Source organism: Balaenoptera acutorostrata, chromosome 12, assembly GCF_949987535.1.
Source record: "Balaenoptera acutorostrata chromosome 12, mBalAcu1.1, whole genome shotgun sequence".
In the NCBI taxonomy this organism is placed as follows: Eukaryota; Metazoa; Chordata; class Mammalia; order Artiodactyla; family Balaenopteridae; genus Balaenoptera; species Balaenoptera acutorostrata.
The window spans coordinates 78,911,000-78,934,365 of NC_080075.1; the positions used below are offsets into that span (position 1 = coordinate 78,911,000).

At 39.5% G+C, this 23,366-nt stretch overlaps 1 protein-coding gene across 6 annotated transcripts in view; it reads left to right on the forward strand.

Moving 5' to 3' along the window:
• The first annotated feature begins 7,436 nt into the window (after nt 1-7,436).
• Nucleotides 7,437-23,366, forward strand: part of PUM2 (pumilio RNA binding family member 2) — a 90,572-nt gene continuing 74,642 nt past the window's right edge. For 5 of the 6 annotated variants that reach the window (XM_007183468.3, XM_007183469.3, XM_007183470.3 and 2 more), the window contains exon 1: nt 7,437-7,590. The gene's annotated coding sequence lies outside the window, so the exon portion shown is untranslated. The remainder of the gene's footprint in view (nt 7,591-23,366) is intronic. The other variant, XM_057557760.1, reaches the window with a different exon arrangement.

Sequence of the window (23,366 nt, forward strand, 5' to 3'; positions counted from 1 at the left end):
GGGCTGGTCAGGACTCTTGCTTCACTTTAGCAGTGAGATAGGATGCTAACAGACCAAGCTGCTACGATAGGGCAAACCAGGAAGCAAAGTGGATGTCACCATAGTTTGCCACCTGCAGGGCACTCTTAGTTGACACAACAAGCTGAAGCCCAGGGGAGTAGAACAGACCTTTGACCGGGTGTCATGGACCTTGGCAAAGAACGTTTAAGAGAACCTCTACTGAGTGACCAGAATCTAGGTCATCCAGCAAGAAATCAGCCTAGTGCTGACTGAGCTCTTTCCCTCTTCCACCATGGTGTCCTGAGGCTACAGAAAAGTGGCTTCAAACTATACCCAGTACTCAAACTAACACTTTGAAGGGAAGACACATTGGTCCCAGATGAGTGAGAACGCTATCAGAAATTTCACTGGCAGTTGCTCAAAGCAAAAAGAAAGCATGCCAAGTCTGCCCAGGGTGACCTTGAGTAGCAAGAAAATAAAAGGGGCCTTTCCATTAGGCAAACGTACTACAAGGGGGGAGGGGGTGGGGTGGGAGGAGAAGGAATACATCACACAAAAGACAGCAAACCCACTATGAGAGAAACCATAATCAAAGAACAAAAGCACTCCTCACAAAAACTTGTACACAAATGTTCACAGCAGTGTATTCATAAAAGCTACAAGGTAGAAACAACCCAAGTGTCTATCAACTGAATGGATAAACAAAATGTGGCATATCTGTGCAATGGAATATTATTTGGCCATAAAAAGGAATGAAATATTGATACATGCTATCCCATAGATGAACCTTGAAACATTATGCTAAGTGAAAGAAGACAGTCACCAAAAACCCACATCTAATATGATTCCATTTATATAAAATGTCCAGAAGAGGCAAATTATCTACACAGAAAAAAAGTGAGTTAGTTGTTGCTTAGGACTAGGAGGTATCAGGGACAGTAGAGTGATAGCCTAAGGTATGTTTTCTTTTTAAAGTGATGAAAATATTCTAAAATTGACTGTGCTGATGGTTGCACATATCTGTGGATACGCTAAAACGCACTGAATTGTACACGTTAAACAGGCAAACTGCATGGCCTGTAAATCTGTTTTAAAAATAAAAGCCAGCAAAGTTGTCTAAAAAGAGACTCATTTAAACAAAAAATAAGATGCAGAAAAAATTCACAATGAAGGCATGGAAAAGGAATTTAAAAAGAAAGAAAGAAAGAAAGAAAAGAAACAGCCACATTTTCTGCAAACGTTTATGCTATAATATACTTTAATAACATGACTTCAAAAAAATTAGTTCCGGGGCTTCCCTGGTGGCGCAGTGGTTGAGAATCTGCCTGCCAATGCAGGGGACACGGGTTCGAGCCCTGGTCTGGGAAGATCCCACATGCCGCGGAGCAGCTGGGCCCGTGAGCCACAATTACTGAGCTTGCGCGTCTGGAGCCTGTGCTCCGCAACAAGAGAGGCCGCGATAGTGAGAGGCCCGCGCACCATGATGAAGAGTGGTCCCCACTTGCCACAACTAGAGAAAGCCCTCACACAGAAACGAAGACCCAACACAGCCATAAATAAATAAACTAAAAAAAAAAAAAAAATTATTAAAAAAAAAAAAAAAATTAGTTCCAGGAACTTCTCTGGCAGTCCGGTAGTTAAGATTCCCAGGTTCTGCTGCAGGGGCTGCGGGTTCGATCCCTGGTCAGGGAACTAAGATCCCACAAGCTGTGCAGTGCAGCCAAAAAAAATTCTTTTTTTTTTTATTTATTTATTTATTTATTTACTTTTTTGGCTGCATTGGGTCTTTGTTGCTGCACGTGGGCTGTCTCTAGTTGCGGTGAGTGGGGGCTACTCTTTGTTGCCGTGCACAGGCTTCTCATTGCAGTGGCTTCTCTTGTTGCAGAGCACAGGCTCTAGGCACGCAGGCTTCAGTAGTTGTGGCACTCGGGCTCAGTAGTTGTGGCTCGCAGGCCCTAGAGCGCAGGCTCAGTAGTTGTGGTGCACGGGCTTAGTTGCTCCGCGGCATGTGGAATCTTCCCAGACCAGGGCTCGAACCCGTGTCCCCTGCACTCGCAGGCAGATTCTTAACCACTGTGCCACCAGGGAAGTCCCAAAAATTCTTTTTAATAGTATCTTTACATAAGCTTTACAATAGTAGTTGCACAAAACGTTTCAAATAAGAATAATTATTGTCCCTGAAGTAGAGAATCTATCAAAGGTCAGAGAAAAAATATTCAAAGCTAGTACAGAAATCATGAATTATAACTTATTTTGGATTTGTAACAAGAAATGAATATATAAATGTACAAACAGAAAAAGTTCCCTGAAATGATAAAAGAAAACCACTTAATTTCCAAATATCAAGGTTATATTTTAATACCAGGCAAATCTGTTAGAGACTGACAGTGAGACATATTGTGGTTAAGACACTGAAGTTCAAAAGTAGAGAAAAAATTCTTAAAGTAGGTTAAAATCAAATCAGCCTCGGGTTTTCCATAAGACTTTCCCCTAAAAGCAATGTTCACAAAGTCCTGAGGGGAAAAACAGCAAGACCCAAGAATAGTTGTTGCTTGAGTTTAATTAAAACAGAAAGGCATTTTCAAGCATGAAATAACTTAGGGAATATGAAGCTATCATGAAAGATTGCAAATAGACACAAATACTTTGAAACTTCTGTCATCAAAAGATAAAGTCTGTGTCTTCCTCTGTCAAATCCATGCTGGCCTTAAGATTTGCTTTGGCCAGTGACTTGTAATGGGTGGGACACTGTATGAGGTCCGAACCTACGCCTCAGGGGACATTGCATCTTCCAGTCTCCCTCTCTGCCACCACGTGAACAGGTCTGAGCAAGCTTGCTGGAGAGGCTGCAAAGGGCCTTGGCTGACCACCTGACTGGAGCCAAGGCTCCCTACCAAGCCACCAGCGGACTGCAGTTGCATAGGTGAACCCAGGAGAGACCAGCTGAAACTCCCAGCTGAATGCAGCCCAGCTGACTAACCCACAGAATTGGGATCTAGGAAACGACTGTTGGGGGTGGTTTGCAACCCAAGTAGAGGCTGATACATGATGAAATGCATATAACCGAATCAAAATGAAGACAGAAAGGAAGAAGCAATGAACAATAAATACATTTAACTGGAGAGGGTGTGGAGAAAAGGGAACCCACCTACACCGTTGCTGGGAATGTAAACTGGGGCAGCCACTATGGAGAAGAGTATGGAGGTTCCTCAAAAAACTAAAAATAGAGTTACCATATGATCCAGCAATCCCACTCCTGGGCATATATCTGGAGAAAACTCTAATTTGAAAAGATACATGCACTGCAATGTTCATAGCAGCACTATTTACAATAGTCAGGACATGGAAGCAACCTAAACGTCCATCAACAGAGGAATGGATAAAGAAGATGTGGTACATATATATAATGGAATATTATTCAACATAAAAAAGAATAAAATAATGCCATTTGCAGCAACATGGATAGACCTAGAGATTATCATACTAAGTGAAGTAAGTCAGACAGAGAAAGACAAATATCATATGATATCACTTATACGTGGAATCTAGAAAAAGATACAAATGAACTTATTTACAAAACAGAAATAGACTCACAGACATAGAAAACAAACTTAACGGTTACCAACGGGGAAACAAAGATGGGGGGGGAGGGATAAATTAGGAGTTTGGGATTAGCAGATATGTGCTACTATATATAAAATAGATAAACAACAAGATCCTACTGTATAGCACAGGGAACTATATTCAGTATCTTTAAATATACTATAACGGAAAAGAATCTGAAAAGAATGTATATATATATATATATATATGTATAACTGAATCTGCTGTACACCAGAAATAACACAATACTGTAAATTAACTATACTTCAATTAAAAAAATAAATAAAAATACATTTAAATACTGAAATTAAGACAAATCAATATGGAAATGATGGATTAAAATAGAATGTAAATGTTATAAACCCTGACAAAGTGAAAAATAATATGAGCAAAAAATTAGGAAGTACAGGAAGGAGGTAGAAGGAAGTGAAAGTGTGCAGATCTATCTTTCATAGCAGGGAACTTAGTACTGACCAATATTGAAGCATGTAGTTTGAAAAAGTTACTCTGTCTTATTAGTGATTTTTATAATTGTGTTTAACCTTTGAGAAACCCTTTACAAGTCAATTTCTCTTGCAGTGAAGAAACATGCATCTGAGTATTTCCTTCGTTTACTTCTTTTGTTAAACTCAAGTAAGATTATATTCAACGCTGTACTTTAAAAACAGCCTGTGCGAATTGAGCCTATTCCTGTTACACTCTATCTGTGTAGCTCTCTATCCATCCTTCTATCTGTATTTATCTATTTAATAATGGTGTTCACCAACTGTGGATATTTGTAGTATTTCTGTGATATTAAAATTGGGATGATATGAGCTTTTATTTCTTGAAGCTTTTATAAAAGGTTTAAATTATTTTCATAAAAATGACAAAGTTATAAAAGGAGTTTACAAGAAGTTTCCTGAGCAGTCCCAGTGGAAAGGGGGCATTTGCATAGGGAATACTGAAATGGCATTATGCTGTAAGATGTGATCTGTCTAAGCTGGTGGTTCTCAATGGCTACACAGTATAACCACTGAGGAGCTTTTTAAAAACATGTGTCTAGACTTCCGCCCACACCCATTAAATAAAAATCTCTGGGATGGGGCCTGGAAATTGATATCTTTAAAATGTTGCCCCCGTGATCCTGATATGAAACTCTGGTTGAGAACCACTTGTCTCAACAGGCCATATAGACACATTCCTAAGATGCAATGCGTGTTGCTGGAAGGTCTAGGGCACTCATTCCATCCTATGCCTCCTCTGTCCCATGGGAATATCCACTGGACCTGTTTGTTACTCAAGAAGGGGAGAATGAATACTCTGGGTAGGCTACTTGGCCACAGTCTAGGTTCCCTTGTAGTCATAAGATGCCTGACAGCAGGAACTGAGGCAACATGCTTTCTTGCTGTCTTTTTCACATCCAGAAGGAGAGAGAGACTGGATCCCGCTCCCCCCTCCCAGATGCTCCGGGTTGGCATCTTCATGTCTCACTCGCTCAAAATGGATAACCCACCCATTCCAGAAACAGTTCCTATTAAGTGAGATTGAATTATTGTGATTGGATCACCAATGCTTCTTAAACTTTATTGTGTAGAGAAACTGCCTGGGAATCTTGTTAAAATGCAGATTTTGATTCATTACGTCTGGAGTGGGGCCGAGATTCTGCATTTCTAATGAGCTCCCAGGTGATTAAAGTGGCTGTCAGGCGTCAATGTCAATGACATTTACAATGTCCACCTTAAATATCAAGCATACCTGATATTTATAGTAGCTGAGGTGCGTGTTCTTTCCTTGCAGGTAAATCTACAAGAGAAGCCAATTATAATCAGAAGGTGCTTAATGAGCAAGGCCAGATTGCAAAGCATACGTGAAGGCACAGAGGCAAGAAACTGCTCACCATGCACAGGGAACCAGGAGCTGTAGATAGGCAGTCAAATCACTAAAGGGCTGGGCTTTGGTCTGTGTTCTGCAGAGCACAAAACCTCTAAGAGATTTACCATGGAAAAAAGTCTTATACAGTCAAATTTGTCTGGGAAATGTTGCATACCATGTCCCTCACTTGGATATTTGCAAAGCATATTTTGATTTTAAGGGTGCTAAGCAGTCTGGGAGTAAAGAAGCCTTTTGTTAAACAGCAATAATACCTCATAGACAGGACGGGCTATATAATTTGTGGAGCCCAGTACAAAATGAAAACGAGGGCCCTCTCTTTTCCAAAAACTAAGACTTTCTAGATGGCAACAACAAAGCATTAAACCAGTTGTGGAACGCTTCTTTCTAAAGCTTGAGGCTTTGTGGGACTGCACAGGTCACATGCTAGTGAAGCGCCCTGCTTATGAGTATATTAAATGGGACAAGGAAAAAGCTATAGTGCTTGCATACTATAAGCACTAAATAAATAATAACTATGGTATACGCATGGCTTTTAGTTAGAACTCTTGGTTGTGACAGAAACTCTCTTTATCTAGCTGAAGCAAAAAAGCAGATTTTATTATCTGAATCGAGGCATTTGTTTCAGAACCCAAGAGGCCGCCAACGAGGTCCAGGAACGAAGGGGGAGAGAAATGTCAGAACTCTCCTCTCTCAACTCCACTCATCTCCATGGGTTTCCTATCCACACGGTGGGACCAATCAGCCCAGAGATCCCAGGTTTAAGAGACTTCTTAGGGAGAGATTAGGGTCTCTTAGTCCCAGTTCCGAATTCTCAGGGAGGGCCTCTTTTTACCCAGACTAAGCAACTGTACATAAAGACTCTTTTGCTGTTATCAGCTCAATGGCGGGAAAGGAGAAAGCAGGCAAAATATTTACATCCCAGTGTCTCCCATGCTTACTTGATTATAGGACATTTTTTACAGGGACATCTATTAGCATTGAACAGAACACACTTGGGAAATGCAGTGTGGGTAACAGAAACCAAGAAGCTGAAGGCGAAGATGAGTGCCAGGAATCAGATTTTCATGTTAGATGGCAGTGACCAGAACTCACTGGAGGTAGTGAGACTGAACACAGGAAGGCTATTAAGAGCCTGCTACAGAAATCCAGACCTGGGAAGGAGCCGCGAGCGAACAACCTGAGTTTCCTTTGTGTTTACCGGGCCAAGCAAGGGGGGGAGGGGGGGCGACAATCTGCTGAGCCGGCTCCACCTGGCCATTCAGCAACGACTAGGAGAATGACAGTCCACTTAAAGGGTTCACTCTTCCACCCAAGTTGGGTCTCCACTGTCTTGCTTCGGGGAGAGGGTAAGGGTGAAACCTAAAGGCCTGGACTACTGTCCGGCTCTTGTGGGTGCCAGCACCACGAAAGAGAAGTGCGAGGAGTACCCCACGGTCGGGGGCGCTGACACCCCCACAGGCAGCTGGGGGAGAACAATGAGCTACGGGGCAGGAAGCCGAGGGTAAGCGAGTTCGGAAGACTAGGCCCCACGCGGGAAGACAGAGACGTAAGCCGACTTCGGAAACACCACGCCTGCGCTGCCGAAGCCCGACGCGCGCTCCCGAGCCCGGCGCGCGCTCCCGCCTGGCGCCCCAGCCGAGCTCAGAACCAGCAGCTAGCCCGCAAGGTGAGGGCGGGTGAGCACACGCGGGAGGAAAGGCCGAAACGCGCGAGCGCAGAGAGCGTGCGCACGCGCAGAGCTCCCGCCGGCCGGCGCCCGGAGCGCGGGAGAAGCGTCAGAAGCCACTGAGAAGAGCAGCACGTCGGTGAGCGCTCCCCCTCCCTTATCTCCCGGAGTGCCTTGCGCGCGCCCGCTGGCCGGGGGGGAGGGGAGGGGAGGCGGCGGTGGCAGCCATGTTGTTGTGAGTCTCTGTGTCTCACCCTCGGTACTTCGGTGGTTCGGAGGAGGGGGGGGAGGAGAAGGAGGAGGTGGGGTGGGGGGGAGGGAGGTAGGTGGAGAAAGAAGATATTGCCGCCACCGAAGGCAGAGGAGGGGAGGACGGCCAAGAGCGACGCCGCCGTGTGCCCAACGGTCGGTGTCCCCGGCTGAGGCAGCGCGGCCGCAGCAGCCCCGTAAGTCAGTCGCGCTTGCACCCTCTCCCCGTGCTCTGGCGCCGCGGGGCTGGCTCCCCGGGCTTTGTGTGGCGGCCTCGGCGGGGGCCGCCTGCCGGAGGGAGGGTGGACGGGGCCTGCGGGCTGCCCGGAACGGCTGCGGCCTTGGGCCCGCTCGCACAATGCAGGGGGAGGGGTGCCGGAAGGGGGTGTGGGCCCGGCGGGGGGTGCTCTCGGCTTTCCCGCTTCCTTTCCTCCCCACGCCTCAGCCTCGCGGCGCTGGGTGGCCCACCCGGCTCTTCCTTGGTTTCGGCGCGCTCGGGGTTAGAGACCGAGCTGTCCGCCCGCTCGCCCAGCCCTTGGGCTGGGAATGGGGGGAGAGGCCGGGTGGATCCCGAGAAGCGTGCGAGTTGGAAGTGGGCGAAGAGGAAGGCGTGGGCTTATGAAAACAAGTGTGGGAATTCTCGAGGGCCCGAGTGTGTGCAGGAAAAGCTTCCGGTAGACAGGTGTGGGTTTGAAAGAAAAGGCGACTTGGGTTCGGTGTGTTAGGAATGTTGTGTTTTTGTTAGCGGAACAGATTTCGATACTTTGGGAAATGTGTAAATTAAAACCAAAGAAGAGATTAGGGGCTTCAAACATTTTAGCAGTCGTTTTGTATTTGAACTGGGCCAAATTTGGGGAAGATAAATTGTTAAAAGTTGTATGCCCAAACACGCGTGTAAAAGTTAATGTTACTTCTGAGAACATAGCTAGGGAAAACCGATTTTTCTTAGCTGTACATTGTGACACATATTTAAACATTTGGGTAGGATGGGACTTGCGGACGTATTAGGTGTAATAAGACAATCATGTTAAAATCTGGACTTTAGTACTTTGTGAGATTTTAACTTAAGAAAACTGGTGACAGATTTTTTTGGGTGAAGGTTTTTGAGGAAAGCTTTATTAGAAAAAGGCTTTTAAATGCTTGAGAGAAATGTAATACTTGTAAAGGTATTGTATACCAAGAAAATTTTAATAAAGGGTGTTACCTAAGGATTTTAAAAGCTTGTTTACTGCTTGGATTCGTGTTTAATAGGTGACTCTTCACCATGTGACCTGGAGCATTGGAGGATGATTTAAGGATTTCTGGCTAGGAATCCGGTTAAAAACACAAAGATAAATAGTTTTAATTGGCTACGTTTCTATTCATAGTTTTTTAATATCCTGCTTTTAAGAAATGATTTGCTTTATCTGCACAGTCCTAAATAGTTGCTGGCATTTCCCTTATTTCAAGAATGTCTTTAGAAGTCCAATTTTTGGTGAAATTGAGTTATTTTAGAATTGTCTTTCGGTGTCCTTGGGGGCGGTTTTTGTATGAAGTAAGCCGTATTTTTTAAAAAATTAAAGTTATATTTCAGAATCCTGGTTTTTAAGCTTTTTTTTTAACATCTTTATTGGAGTATAATTGCTTTACAATGTTGTGTTACTTTCTGCTGTGTAACAAAGTGAATCAGCTATATGTATATACATATATCCCCATATCTCCTCCCTCTTGCGTCTCCCTCCCACCCTCCCTATCCCACCCCTCTAGGGGGTCACAAAGCACCGAGCTGATCTCCCTGTGCTATGCGGCTGCTTCCCACTAGCTGTTTCACATTTGGTAGTGTATATATGTCCATGCCACTCTCTCACTTCTAAAGTTCAGTTTTTTGTAAAGTTCATTTTTGTTGTTTGCACAGGTCTCTTATCTTCGAGTTAGATTTGCGATTAACAAGCTTAAACATCTTCAAACAATTTAAATTGTTTTAACACATGGTTTTCTCAATTTGAGTCTAAAGTTCTTTGATGTTTTGATATTAGTAAGATTTCAGCTTTTTTAAAAGTAAATTAATTACTGCCGTATTAAAGTTGTTCTTACAAGGTGGTCACTTTAAATAGGCCAATTTTTCTTAGGCATTACAGGTATATAAACCAAATAATGCTGTCTGAGCACAGATACAAATATAAGGATTTTGTTTCTCTTAAACCTTCCATACTTGTCTATAAACGTTTCTGGTGTTGAAAGAGAATTTATTTTCTCGTGCAGGTACTTATCCTATTTAACAGAAGTAAGTATCAGAGATTTGGGCCAGGTGTGACATCCAAAACCAATCTTCTCAGTGACCAGATGGTCCCCTTTTTATAGATACTGATAGGATCTTCATAATTTTAAGTGGAGGTTGGTTCTGTCTCCTGGACTCAAATTCTTTGTAGTTTCTAATTTAACAACCTTTGAATTCGTTGGGTTTCTAAGATAGGAAAATATTCTGTATTTTCTCATGTTTTTAAGACTTGTGGATACATATTTTAAACATCTGAATGTTTGTACCTCATATGGCTTTGTCTAGCTTGCATTCACAGTTTAAGGCCATTTTTACTGACAGGTGTGATTAAGATAATAATTGTACTTATAATAGTGTAAATTGGTTTGTGACATATTAGATAGATTTTTTGCTGTTCTTAAGAAAGCATAAAAATAGTCTGACTTGCTCCTATTGTCCCACCTTCTCACTCTTCCCTTTGATGAGTTTGTAAGAAGGAACTGATCAAGTACGGCTCAGCCCCTTTCCTCTTTCTCTTTCAGAGCCTGCCCCCTTGCAGAAAGCACTTTGCTTTTTCTGGAGGCCACCAGGGATAGACTCTGTCCCTTTTTGGAGGAGGACCATGGTTGTCCGGTGCTACCTGTGACTGGGTTAGGATAATTATGGGGTGTGGTGTTAGGAAGCCCCGTTGGTCTAGGTTTAGAGTATGCTTTCCAGTGTAGCTTTTCAGTAATAAAGGAGCTATTTGGATTACCATCAGCCTAACTCCTAATGTCTCTCACTCCTGAATTCTGATGTGGTGGGAAAAAGGTTTCTTCAAACCCTGTCATTTAGAAGCTAACGTTTAAATAGTGATTTTTATATTTAGCAATATAGATAGAAGACATTTTTTTAAAAGTTGCTTTTGCAGTGGAAAAGTGAATTTACAGAGAAATATTATTTTCATGCTTTTCCAGTGAAACATTGTATAGAATTATTACATAGGTAGGTGCATGGCATATGCTTTTTCTTCTGATTTTCATGTAGCAGTATGCTTAGAGACATAAGCTTAATAATATTTTTTCCCTAGTGACTTTTCCTTTCAGTAACTTAAAAGATCCAATTTATTTATAAATGAGAAATTAAAGCTTGCCTAATTGAACACAAGTGTCAGCTTCCAAAGGGTCTTTTTTTTTTTTTGGCCATGCCACGAGGCTTGCGGGGTCTTAGTTCCCCTACCAGGGATTGAATCCCGGCCCACGGCAGTGAAAGCGCTCAGTCCTAACCACTGGACCGCCAGGGAATTCCCACAGAGGGTCATTTTAATTCTTATTGAAATTGCAGAAGGTTTTGTTTCATTGACTTTTTAAATTTATTTTATCTTACTTATTTATTTTTGGCTGCCTTGGGTCTTCGTTGCTGTGCACAGGCTTTCTCTAGTTGCAGCGAGCGGGGGCTACTCTTCGTTGTGATGCGCATGCTTCTCATTGCAGTGGCTTCTCTTGTTGCGGAGCACGGGCTCTAGGCACGTAGTTGTGGCACACGGGCTTTAGAGCGCAGGCTCAGTAATTGTGGCGCAGGGCCTTAGTTGCTCCGCAGCATGTGGGATCTTCCCAGACCAGGGATCGAACCCGTGTCCCCTGCATTGGCAGGCGGATTCTTAACCACTGCGCCACCAGGGAAGTCCCTCATTGATTTTTCTTAAAATGAAAAGTTATTTTTGGCCCTTGCCTGACTCATTTTTCTAAAGTGCATTGAAGAATTAAAAAGGGATAAGAACCAGCTCTATAAAAAAATAAATAAAATTCAAAAATTCAAAAAAAAAAGTTAAAAGGGATGGTTATTCAAGCATGTTGGCAAAAAGATAGTTTCTTTAGTATATACCACCTCTGCAAATATAGCTTCTGTACTCCCATCCATTTTCAGTTTACATATCACAGATTTTCACTTCTTATTCTCTTACTATTGTGGAGCGAGAAAAGATTTTAGAGTACTAGAAAACATCTAGATTGTGTACACCGTATATATATATTCCAGAATTTCACTGTAGCTACCAAATACAAAAAGGGGGAAGAAGTCTGAAGGGAGAAGGGGTAGTTAGGGTGTCAGAATACTTTGACTGCAAATGGGACAGAAAAAGAAGGCAGACATTTTCACCTACCTACGGCGATATGTATATTTGAACCATAAAAATCTCCAAAAATCTGCTTCCTGGAAGGGATTTGGTGAAATTGACTATAAAGTGACATTACAAAACCACCTATTTGATACCTGCCTAGGAAAATAAAGCCTGTAGCTGACCACCAGAGTACATAAAAAATAGTATGGGGAGGGAGGTTAACTTTTTTTTTTTCCCTTTAGTCCCCCAGAAAAAAAGTGTGTAGAGAGACTAGTTTTAGAGAAATCTTTGTGGGTTCAGTTTTACTGGACATTTTATGTCAAGAGTAGCAAGTTCTAGATCTCAAGGTGGTAATCTCTGATTTTAGGCACTGTTTCTGAAAGAGATCAGCAGGAGATAGTCTTCACTAATGTATAAGATGGTTTTATTCATTCTGACTTTAAAAAGTAAATAAATGGCAGAGGCAGGCTGACTCTAAGTACAGATCTTTCCTAAGCAGTCAAATGAGGCATATTGTTGGTAGAGAAAAATATGGACTATGGTATGACTTTGTTACATACCAACAAAGAATTGTATACAGAAAGGAGCTACTTGTGTCTTCCATTTTGGTGACCAGGTCATTTATTTAACATCTATGTAGTATTAGCACTTTTAGCATGACTTAATGCAAAATGTTATACTTTCTGTGGCAAAACCTGAGTCATTTGAAACCAATTTAACATAAACAGAATTAAGATTTGAAGTTTAGAGAAGATGATAGCTCCAGGTTTTGCCTACAGATGTTATCTTGGACCACCTTGCAGTTGAAATATAATTGATTGCTTTTCATCCAAAGGTGCCTTCATTTAATCTCTAAATTATTTGGTTCCTACACTGGCAAAAATAGGAGTATTCAAGGATCTTGCCAAAGACAAATTGTTGCTAATTTTTATGGTAAGTCTGGTTGAGAAGATACTCATGGAGTATTACTTGACTTTCAGTCCATTTGTTACTCTGGATATTCTTAGTTGTATCATTTCATCAAGCTAGACTACCAGAAACTTGCATTCATTTTTTGAGGTTTGCAGGCCTATCATGTGCCAGATTGTCCTTAGATGTTGGTGGTACAGTGATCCCTGTTCTTATAGTTTTACTGTAACTATAAGCTTATGTTTACAGTGGAGAGGAAGATGATTAAACTCATGTTTACACAGTGCAGTACACTAAGTGCCACTGGAGGTGGTGTTGCAAAAGTGCTCTGGACTCAGGTAGACACTTTAGGGGGTTAGGAAAAGCTTTCCGGAAGAGGTAAAGTTGAGTATAAAAAGACTTAGAAAAGTTAATTTAGTCAAGAGATGGGTGAAGTGGCATTTAGCCAGAGGGATTAGTATGTGTAGTGACCCAGATAGGGGAGAATGGCAGAGCTTAAAGTGGGGGTAAGGAGGAGAATTGAAAAGATTTGATTGGAGATACAGGTAGCAGCACACTAGATTAAAGGGCCTTTTTTTTTTTAAATGTATTTATTTATTTGGCTGCGTTGGGTCTTCATTGCTGTGTGCCGGCTTTCTCTAGTTGCGGCGAGCGGGGGCTACTCTTCATTGCAGTGCGTGGGCTTCTCATTGTCGTGGCTTCTCTTGTTGAGCACGGGCTCTAGGCGCGAGGACTTCAGTAGTTGTGGCACGTGGGCTTAGTAGTTGTGGCACACGGGCTTAGTTGCTTCGCGGCATGTGGGATCTTTCCGGACCAGGGATCAAACCCGTGTCCCCTGCGTTGGCAGGCGGATTCTTAACCAGTGTGCCACCAGGGAAGTCCAGGGCCTTTTTTAATTTGAACAATTCTGAAGAAGACTTTGGAGATCCAAGATTATATCTTGGGAGGATTTAGACTATATTTTCCAGGAACCTTAATAACATAATTACTGTGAATCGTTTTCCCTGCCTTGTGTTAGAGGAGTTAGACACATGACTTTCCTTCAGGGATTGACTCTAAAAAAATGAGATTCTGAAACCTTGCATCTGCGAAGAGAGTTGTTGAGCATATTTTCTATTACAACTCTCTGTTCTCTATAATACCCCATATAAGAGATTTCTTTTAAAGCTTAGTGTTAAAAATGAGGTTGTCTCCAAGGAATTGGATAATGAAAATTTTATGTAATGTTCTGTCACCACCCCCAACTTTGTGTCTTTCAGAAGTTAAAGTTTACTTACTGTTTTTGTTATTTAGTATTTGCTTACTTTCCTAAGATTAGTTTTTGTTTTATTGTGTACATTTCCTATGAGTTACTTGGTGTGCCTTCTTCCAAAAATTTTTATTTAAATGAATATAGAGTAAATTTCATTTAGATTATACTCAAGTATATTTCTACCACAGACACTTTATGGCATATAACTTAGTACTCCTTGAAACTGACATAGATTTGGTTTCTCTTTTCAGACACTGCAGTCTAGATGTTTGGTTTTTTGTTGTTTTCTAAGCAACAACTTAGAATTTTTTTTTTTAACTTTTATATCTTTAGGCAATTGGTTTGGTCATATCACTTTAAAGTCATTGGGAAACAGATCACCAATTCAAGGCTTGTTCTTGAATATTTGAGGAACTTTTTAAAAAATCACAATTCATATTCATCACCTAAAGGATTTCCTCATATTTGTTTAATTCAAAGATTTGTACCGCTAATATTTTTCTTAGACTGTTCATGATAGGCATAATAAACTAAACATTTTAAAAACTTTTAACCGTCATAGGTTATGACTTTCCCTAGACAAAAGTTCAAGAAAGTTGAAATAGATAACTCACTCGTTCATTTTTTTTCTTGGAAATGACTAGAAATAGCTGCTTCTCAAAATAATAAGCTTTGTGTTAACATGCTTATAGAAAGTTACAATAATACTGGGTTAAAGTTAAGCAGATTTATTTATTTATGCATGCATGCATGCATGTCTCACTGTGCTGCTTGTAGGATCTTAGTTCCTCAACCAGGGATGGAACTCAGGCCCTCAGCAGTGTAAGCGCGGAGTCATAACCACTGGACTGCCAGGAAATTCCCAGTTAAACAGTTTTAATTGTGGGACTTCTCAGAGCCTTTACTATGTTATTATCACAGAGAATGAATTCCAGAATGACCATGTACTCAGCTTGCAAAAGAACAAGTGGGTGCTGGGGAGCAGCATATCTTAAATGTATTGGATGAGGAACCTCTTATTTTAAAGAACACTGTGCGTTGGTGATTAAGGAACACACTTTGGAAAATTTTTGTCTGAAGAAAAAATATTTTAAAAACTGCACTGAAGTCTGCTGCTTAAAGTGGTTTTTGTTTTTTCCAGTTGTCTCAGACCATGAACTCAAATGATTTCCTTTAGTTCTCTGTTACAACCTAATTAACATTTCTTAAGTTATTTCTCCTTGGTGTCATACTGATTCTATTGATACTGTGTAACAATTGAAAATTACTAGGTAGCCATTCGAGACAAGTCTTCGGTTGTTGGGCATTCAGCCTAGTACTAAAATGAACTGAAAATAGCACAAGATTGCTTGTACTCTATTGACTGTGATGAAGCTTCTAAACTATAATGTGTTTAAACTGTATTAATATAGGACCTTTTTTAAAAAAACTTTATTTTGCTAACGTCAACGAGCCTTACAACACAGAAATATAAAAAGATAAAGCCAACAGTACCCCTCTCCTACCAAAGTTAGGTGTTTATTTTTTTCATACTCCACACAAACATATACATTGCTCCTCTTTTGTTAAACAAAACTGGGATCAGGTTACACACCTTAGGCAACTTGGTGTTTTTATTTAATATCATGGATATTTTATTGTATTAGTACATATAACTTTAATAACTTTTAATACTTAGTGTACGGTTTTTTATTTTGCTAACCCATTTTTGTCGAGTTTAGGTTGTTCATTTTCTGTTTTTGAACCACTGCAAGCAGTGCTGCAGCAAATACCATTATTCACTTCATTCTTTTATGTTATTGCTGTTGTTTATGTAAGTTAAATTACCAGAAGAGAAATTACTGTGTCAAAGGATTATATATTGAGTCTTAAGCAGAAAAAAATATGTTCACTCATTATGGTGAGTCAGTATTCTAGAAAGGACTTACATTGCAATTTCACATATTATCTAATTTAGTCTTCACAATAACCTTAAGAGGAAGCGTTGTTATTCTCATTTGTAAATGGGGAAACAGAACCAGAGAGTTCAAGTGGTCTGAGTTCAATCAGCTAGTTAGAGGCAAACATGGTACCATATTCTAGATCTTTTGGTTCTGGTTTCTGTTTCTGTTACACCATGATGAATGGCACAAAATTTTTTAGTTGGAAAACCATTAGGGTGCTTGTGAATATATCCCTTAGCTGTAGGTGGTATGGTGTATGTAAGGCTTTCAATCCTATCTGCACAGGGAAGCATTGCCTGGAGAGCTTAAAAATACTAATAAAAATCTGTGCCAAAAAAAAAAAAAAAATCTGTGCCTTTCTCCCTGCCCGGACTAATTCAAATAAGTCTTAGATAAGTGGGATCTGAGTGTTAGTAGTTTTCAAACCTTCTGTCTAGATTCTAGTGCACTGTGAGGATTTGCGAACCAGTGACCTTAAAATTGAGATGCTAATAACCCTGAGGAGTACATGAAGTGTTTCCAAAATGTTAGCACATGTAGCTTCCTGAGGATCAATTTACAGATCCTCCCTATGTGTACTGAGAAAGGCACATCTTTGATCCATCCCAGATTTTAATGTGGTGTATTTTACCCCGGATAATTAAACCTTCAGGGCACCAGACTTGGAGTTAGCTTCCTGTAGTGATTAATCTTATGTATTCACATTGCTGTTAGGAATGAAATATAGCCTAGAACTGGAGTATTTTGGCTTCCATTGGGATTTTCTGAATTCGGGTCAGTGATAGTCTTGAGTGGTAGGGAGTAATGGTAAATTGTTTCTAAACCAGTTCACCTCTTCTTTCCTAATTTTTTGTCAAAGAATACTTACAAAGCAAAGGACAATACTATGAAATACTTTGAAAGCTAGAAATATGTAAATCATGTTTATTATAGCATACTGTCAAATATATTGTGTTTAAATATATGATTTGGTTGGCTCCATTTCTTTTTTAACACTTTGCAGGAATGTATCAAAGAGTAGGGTAGAACTAACTTAGATTTAAAAAACTAAGTGCTGACCACAAGTGTAATTCCTTTAAATCAGGTGATGATAGAACATTTAGATCTACAAATTGGATTTTGATTTTTTTTAAACTCAAAGTCTCATGAAGGTGTGGCTAGAGATAGTTACTGTAGTAGGTATTGGGTATATGTGTAAATTCCTTTATATCATCTTAAAAACCCTTAGAAGTTTACACATAAGGGGCGGGATTGAACCTGGGCCCATGGCAGTGAAAGCACTGAGTCCTAACGACTGGACCGCCAGGGAATTCCAGAGAATATATATATTTTTTTATAAGATATCTTTTTTATTTTTTTAATTTTTATTTATTTATTTATGGCTGTGTTGGGTCTTCGTTTCTGTGCGAGGGCTTTCTCTAGTTGTGGCAAGCGGGGGCCACTCTTCATCGCGGTGTGCGGACCTCTTACTATCGCGGCCTCTCTTGTTGCGGAGCACAGGCTCCAGACGCGCAGTAATTATGGCTCACGGGCCCAGCCGCTCCGCGGCCTGTGGGATCTTCCCAGACCAGGGTTCGAACCCGTGTCCCCTGCATTGGCAGGCGGATTCTCAACCACTGCGCCACCAGGGAAGCCCCAGAGAATATTTTTAAGTGATGCTTAATTTATTGAAAAGATGTTTTTCTTTTATGTTTGTTTGTAAGTCATGATATCTCTCATGTATAGGTAGTATGTATGTTTGAGTTCTGCCATATAAGACTGTTGATTTCCAAGTTAACTTTAGTGATTTTTAACATGTATATATTTTAAATATTTTAAAAATATAAGTAACAAATGGGAAATATTCAGAGTATAGAACTATAAAATGTAAAATAAAAATCATGCATACCCTTCTCCTGATGTGACCACTGTTAATGGTTGTGTCACTCTTTCTGATTGTTTCCTGTTTTTACAAAAGTGGAATGATAGAAACACTGTTTTCACCTTGCCTTTTCACTTAGTATCCTAGAATTTTTTCCATGTATGCGTAAATACATCCATTTCATGCTTTTTAACAGGTGTATAGTTGATAATATTATCATGTTTTTTTAATCATAATTCTGATTGAGAGAAGTTTTAAAGTCTAATGGATAAGATGATATTTATACATTTAAAAATACAAATTAAATGCCATGAGAATTGAGAAAAAGATGACTTGGGGGAGGTTTTAATGGAGAAAGTGGCATGTGAGCCAAACTTTAAGGGATTTGTAGGATTTGCACATGAAGAGATAAATGGCAAAGAGCTGTCCAGGGGACTGGAATAGTTTAGCAAAAGGAAGGTTGGGGAACAGAGTGATGGTTTATGCTTGGTTGGTATGGAAAAGAGCACGGAGCTTTTGAGGTCTTGATGGTGTTGAATCCTCTGCCATTTTAGTAGCTTTGTCTATTAGGGTAGGTAAATTGACCACAATTTCCTTATTTGTAAAGTAGGAATACAATACCTACTTTGCTGGATTGTAATCAGAATTAAATATAATGTGCCTAGTGTCATCTCTGGCATAAAATCAAGTGCTCAGTACATTCTCTTGTTCTCTTTGGGGGATGGTGTCTGATAGAAATTAGTCCAAAGAGGTTTATGCTCATTTGGAAATCAGTTTTTTTTTTTTAAATTTCATATACTACTTGTCAAAAATATGGTTGAAATAATAAGTGATGTTAGGTTTAAACAACAGCTTGGACCCTAAGTCAGTTAACTTTCTGGAGAGTAACCCCCTTTACAAGCTGCAGTTTATAAATGTTTTGTTTAAAAGTGTGTGTGTGGGGGGAGGGGGTGTCCAAATTGTACCTATCCTTCAGGGCCCAGCTTAAATACCACCTGCTTCACATGGCTGCTTGTCATATTGTTATTTTGTTAAACTTATTATGGAAATTTTCAAGCACAAGTAGAATAGTACAATACACCCTTGGAGACCTATCATCCATATTCAACATTGTGTGAAATCTTTATACCCATATTTTACTTTTTTGAAGTATTTCAGAGCAAATCCCAGACAGTAGCCAGTTTAAGCATAAATTCTCTTACTGATGAGAACTCATTAAAAAATGCAATCTTCTTGCTATTATCACAGCTAACAAAATTCCTTAATATCATCAAATACCCATTCTATATCTAGATTTCCCTGATTTTCTCAAAAGTTTTTTTATAGTTGGTTTGTTAGAATCAGGATTCAAACAAAGTGTATACAATATATTTGACTTTTAAGTCTTTTAGTGTATATAATAATCCTCCCTCTCCTCCTCTTCTAAAATTTCATTGATAGTGAAATTAGGTGAATTTTTTATTTTTTCCGTATTCTAGATTGGGTGATTGCTTCCTTGTGTTATCTATTGACTGCTCTCTCTCTGTCTCATATTTCTGATAAATCAGTATTTAGATCTAGCAGCTTTATTATTAGATTGATGTTTACTGGGGTTTTTTTTAAGGCCGTAATTCTTCATTGGTGGTACTGTTTTGTATTACATTATGTCATGAGGCATATGATGTCTGCTTGTTCCACTTTTAGGGTGATGGCATATTAGATTACATATAAGAACATTAATTTAGAAATACTGCTTTTGGGGGACTCACTTCATAATATATCTTGGACATTTCACATGTATCTTGGACTCATTAGAGCCACTTTGCGTTATCTAATAATTATCTTCATTTCCATCTAAGTTATTTGACCTACTTCTCTCAGGTGATATGTAAAAGCATGAAAAACTAGCGTTGATTGAGGTTGTTTTAGTGTGTAGATCTTCTCTAAACAGTATTTTGTTTTTCAAAGGAAAAAAAAGAATTTCCATAAGCAGTATTTTATTTCTTAAACCAAACCAATTGAGAGAATGCCTTGTAATATAAGAGACTTTGTAAGGACTCAAATATATGGTGATTCGCCTTTGAGAGAATTCTAAGGAAAAAAAAAATACCTTGCCTTATATTTGCATTGCATAAGTATATATTTACCCTACTTAGTCTCCTTGAGAAATATGATATCTGAGATTGATCCTCAAAGAGCTAAAGTATTCTTGCACATAAATATTTGGTAAGCATTTATTTAATATCTTAATGCCGGTGATGAAACAATCTTAATTTCTAATCTTAGTTAGAAGATTTGAGCTAGGGTCTCTGAAGATTTCTAGTTTCTGGGAGTCTGTATATTGATAACACATTTTTTTTGCCAAGTTTTATTCAAAATGTAAAATCTGACTTTTCCTTAACATAGTCAAGTCAGTTATACAGTACTGTTCTTAATGCTGGTAAAACAAGTATGTAATTCCCCCATGAAGTACATGGACAAATGAGTAGCAAATATCAAAAAAATATTTATGGCTCCTGGCTTAGCTACCACCTGAGTGACTTGTCCAACACCACTAGAAAAGTGTGTGATTCAATTTGTACCCCCAGATAAATAACAGATTACTAGGTGTTGATGGTGGTTCCTAGAGATTTTTAATATTAAGTCTGTGAAGGCTAATGGTCTACCAGAAATACTTAAACCTGGATTTACGTTTACCTTTGTCATATGGATAAGAAAAGACATTGCTAAACAAATGAATTTTGTTGGAAAATTTGCGTGATTTACTATGCTGAAGAGACTAAGGTATTCTTAAGGACTTTAGTACCTGTTTTCAATGGATACCACTAATGCTCAATGATTATGTTCACTAAAAACAGTCCAAGGAGTATGACTAAGAATATTTTGTAAGCAGCTTAAGTTACTCTTTGTGTGTATTGACTTATGTGAATCAATTAAGTTTTCATGTAATTTTTAAAAAATTTATTTATTAGGGTGCGCCAGGTCTTTGTTGCTGCACGTGGGATCTTTTAGTTGGGGCATGCAGGCTTCTTAGTTGCAGCATGCAGACTCTTCAGTTGTGGCACGCTTGAGGGATCTAGTTCCCGGACCAGGGATTGAACCCGGGCCCTCTGCATTGCGAGCACGGAGTCTTACCCAGTGGACCACCAGGGAAGTCCCAGTTTTCATGTAATTTTGTTGTTTTTGTAATGGATGCATGAGGTAGCAACAGCCTCCAGGTGTTAGAGGACCAGTTTGGAGAAGTAGTGCCAATGGGAAGTTGCACTCATTTTATGTTCGGTAAATGTTTTCAGTTGTACAGAAAGTCTGAGGAAAAGTCTTGTTTACGTCTCTATTAAAATGAGCATTGTGTAATAATATATATGAAGGCATTTATAAACAGTCACTATCCAGATGTTAGATGATTTCATGATCTGAATTTACATTTCATAAAATATAGAATGATTTTTTTTCATTCAGTATATATTGAGCATTTTGGTGGCTAAGACACAGTTCCTAGCCCCTTTAACTCCAGAGTTTAATTACTACTATGGCTTTAAAATAGAACTAATTATAATACTATGAAAATGTAATTGGTGTTATATGCTGGTGCTTTAATACCATTTATTGTAGCTTTAAATGGTTTTTGCCCCCCCAACCTATTTTTTATGGTAGGCATATGGTAAGGAATTGGATCAGATGTTACCTGAGAAAATAATGCATATTCTTGGTTCATTACACCAACTATTTGTAAACCTTTTGGCTTATGCATTAGTTAATATGAAAACCCACAAAACCTAACCAAGTTGTTATTTGAAGTACTTTACCTGTTTTTCTCACATAATTAGTAAAAATGTTGTCTACAGAAAAATTAGCTAATACTGTTAAATTTTAGAACTTAATAAGACACCCTTCTTTTGCTAGGAAACATAACCTCAAAAACTATTAACTTTTTAATTTAAATTTACCTCAAGATTACACATGGTCTTGTCCATAGAAAAGTTTCTATTATGTATTTTCTATGTTAGCAAATTCTAATTGTTTAAGGAAATAATATTGGAAAACTTCATGGCTTAATAATGCAGACCAGGGCTTCCCTGGTGGCTCAGTGGTTGAGAATCTGCCTACCAATGCAGGCGACACGGGTTCGAGCCCTGGTCTGGGAAGATCCCACATGCCGCGGAGCAGCTAGGCCCGTGAGCCACAATTACTGAGCCTGCGCGTCTGGAGCTTGTGCTCCACAACAAGAGAGGCCGCAACAGTGAGAGGCCTGCGCACCGCGGTGAAGAGTGGCCCCCGCTCTTGCTCTCCGCAGCTAGAGAAAGCCCTCGCACAGAAACGAAGACCCAACACAGCCAAAAAATAAATAAATAAAGAAAGAAAGAAGCTTTAAAAAAAAAAAAAAAACTTAGATTGCAAGGATCTTCTTTAAAAAAAAAATAATAATAATGCAGACCAAACAATGAAGACAGACTTTACACCCCCAAGCAGTATAGTGTGTACTATATAATTCTGGGATACATTTTCTTCAAGGGAACTAGTTAGTTCAGTATTATATAACTGATAGCTAGATACTCCATTGCTTGTTGAAAGAAGAGATTGTTCCCTTTCTCCCTTAGGTCTAACCATGCAGGGGAGAGTTGTTAAATTATGTCCAGATTCTTTTCCCTTGCCATCAGGTGACACCAGCGCAGAAATTTTAAGAGTCCTTAGTGGCATATGTGTGACCCCTACCCCTGCAGTTTCATTATGGTTAATATGAAGGTCATTGCAGAAGAATCGAAAGTGTTTATTTTCTTTGTATCTCATTGTTTTGCCCACTTTCTCCTCCATTTGCATTCTCATAGTTGAAATAAATGGTAACACCTTAAACTGAAAAGCTGAGCTTGAGTCTTGCTTTGTGAGTTTTGTTTTGTCTTGTTTTTAAAGTCTTTTCCCCATAACCCACCCTGTTCATTGAAAGAAAATAATAACCTCCATTTAAACGTAATCTGAAATTCCCGTTCATTATTAAAATTAAAAATGTACATGGTGAGAGTATAAATGAAAAGGTTGAAAGCAAAGCCCTGATGCTTAACTTTGGGTCTGCTCGAGTTTGAGAGTGAATTATCTGCATTTGATTTTTTGTGGAACAGTCGAGAGTAAATGCAGTAGAGCAGAGGTCAGCAAACTTTGGCCTACAGGCCACATCTGGCCCACCACCTGTTTTTGTTTGAACTGCTCTCTAGAATTGACTTTTAGAATTTTTAATGGTTGGGGGAAAAAATCAAAAGAAAAATAATATTTTGTGACACATGAAAAATATGGAATTCAGACTTCACTGTTCATAAATAAAGCTTTATTAGGACACATTCGTGCTCGTTCATTTTCTTATTGTCTATGGCTGCTTTTGTGCTACAGATGCATAGTTGAGAAGTTGAGGGACCATATGGCCTGTAAAGCCTAAAATGTATACTGTCCGGGTCTTTACAGAAAAAGTTTGTTGACCCCTGCACTAGGGCATGATTCACCACAAAAGTATGTGGATCCATATAGCTAAGAGACCTCTCGCATTTATCCAAAGTTTCTTTAACTTATTACCTTATCTATTTGGACCACAGATGAAAATGTAGAAGTAAGCAAAGAAGGGGCTTTGGTAAAGCTCTGATGCTTTTACTCCTGAGAAGATTTCTTAAGTCTACTCCTTTTTTACTAATAAAAATCTTCTTTCTCTCAT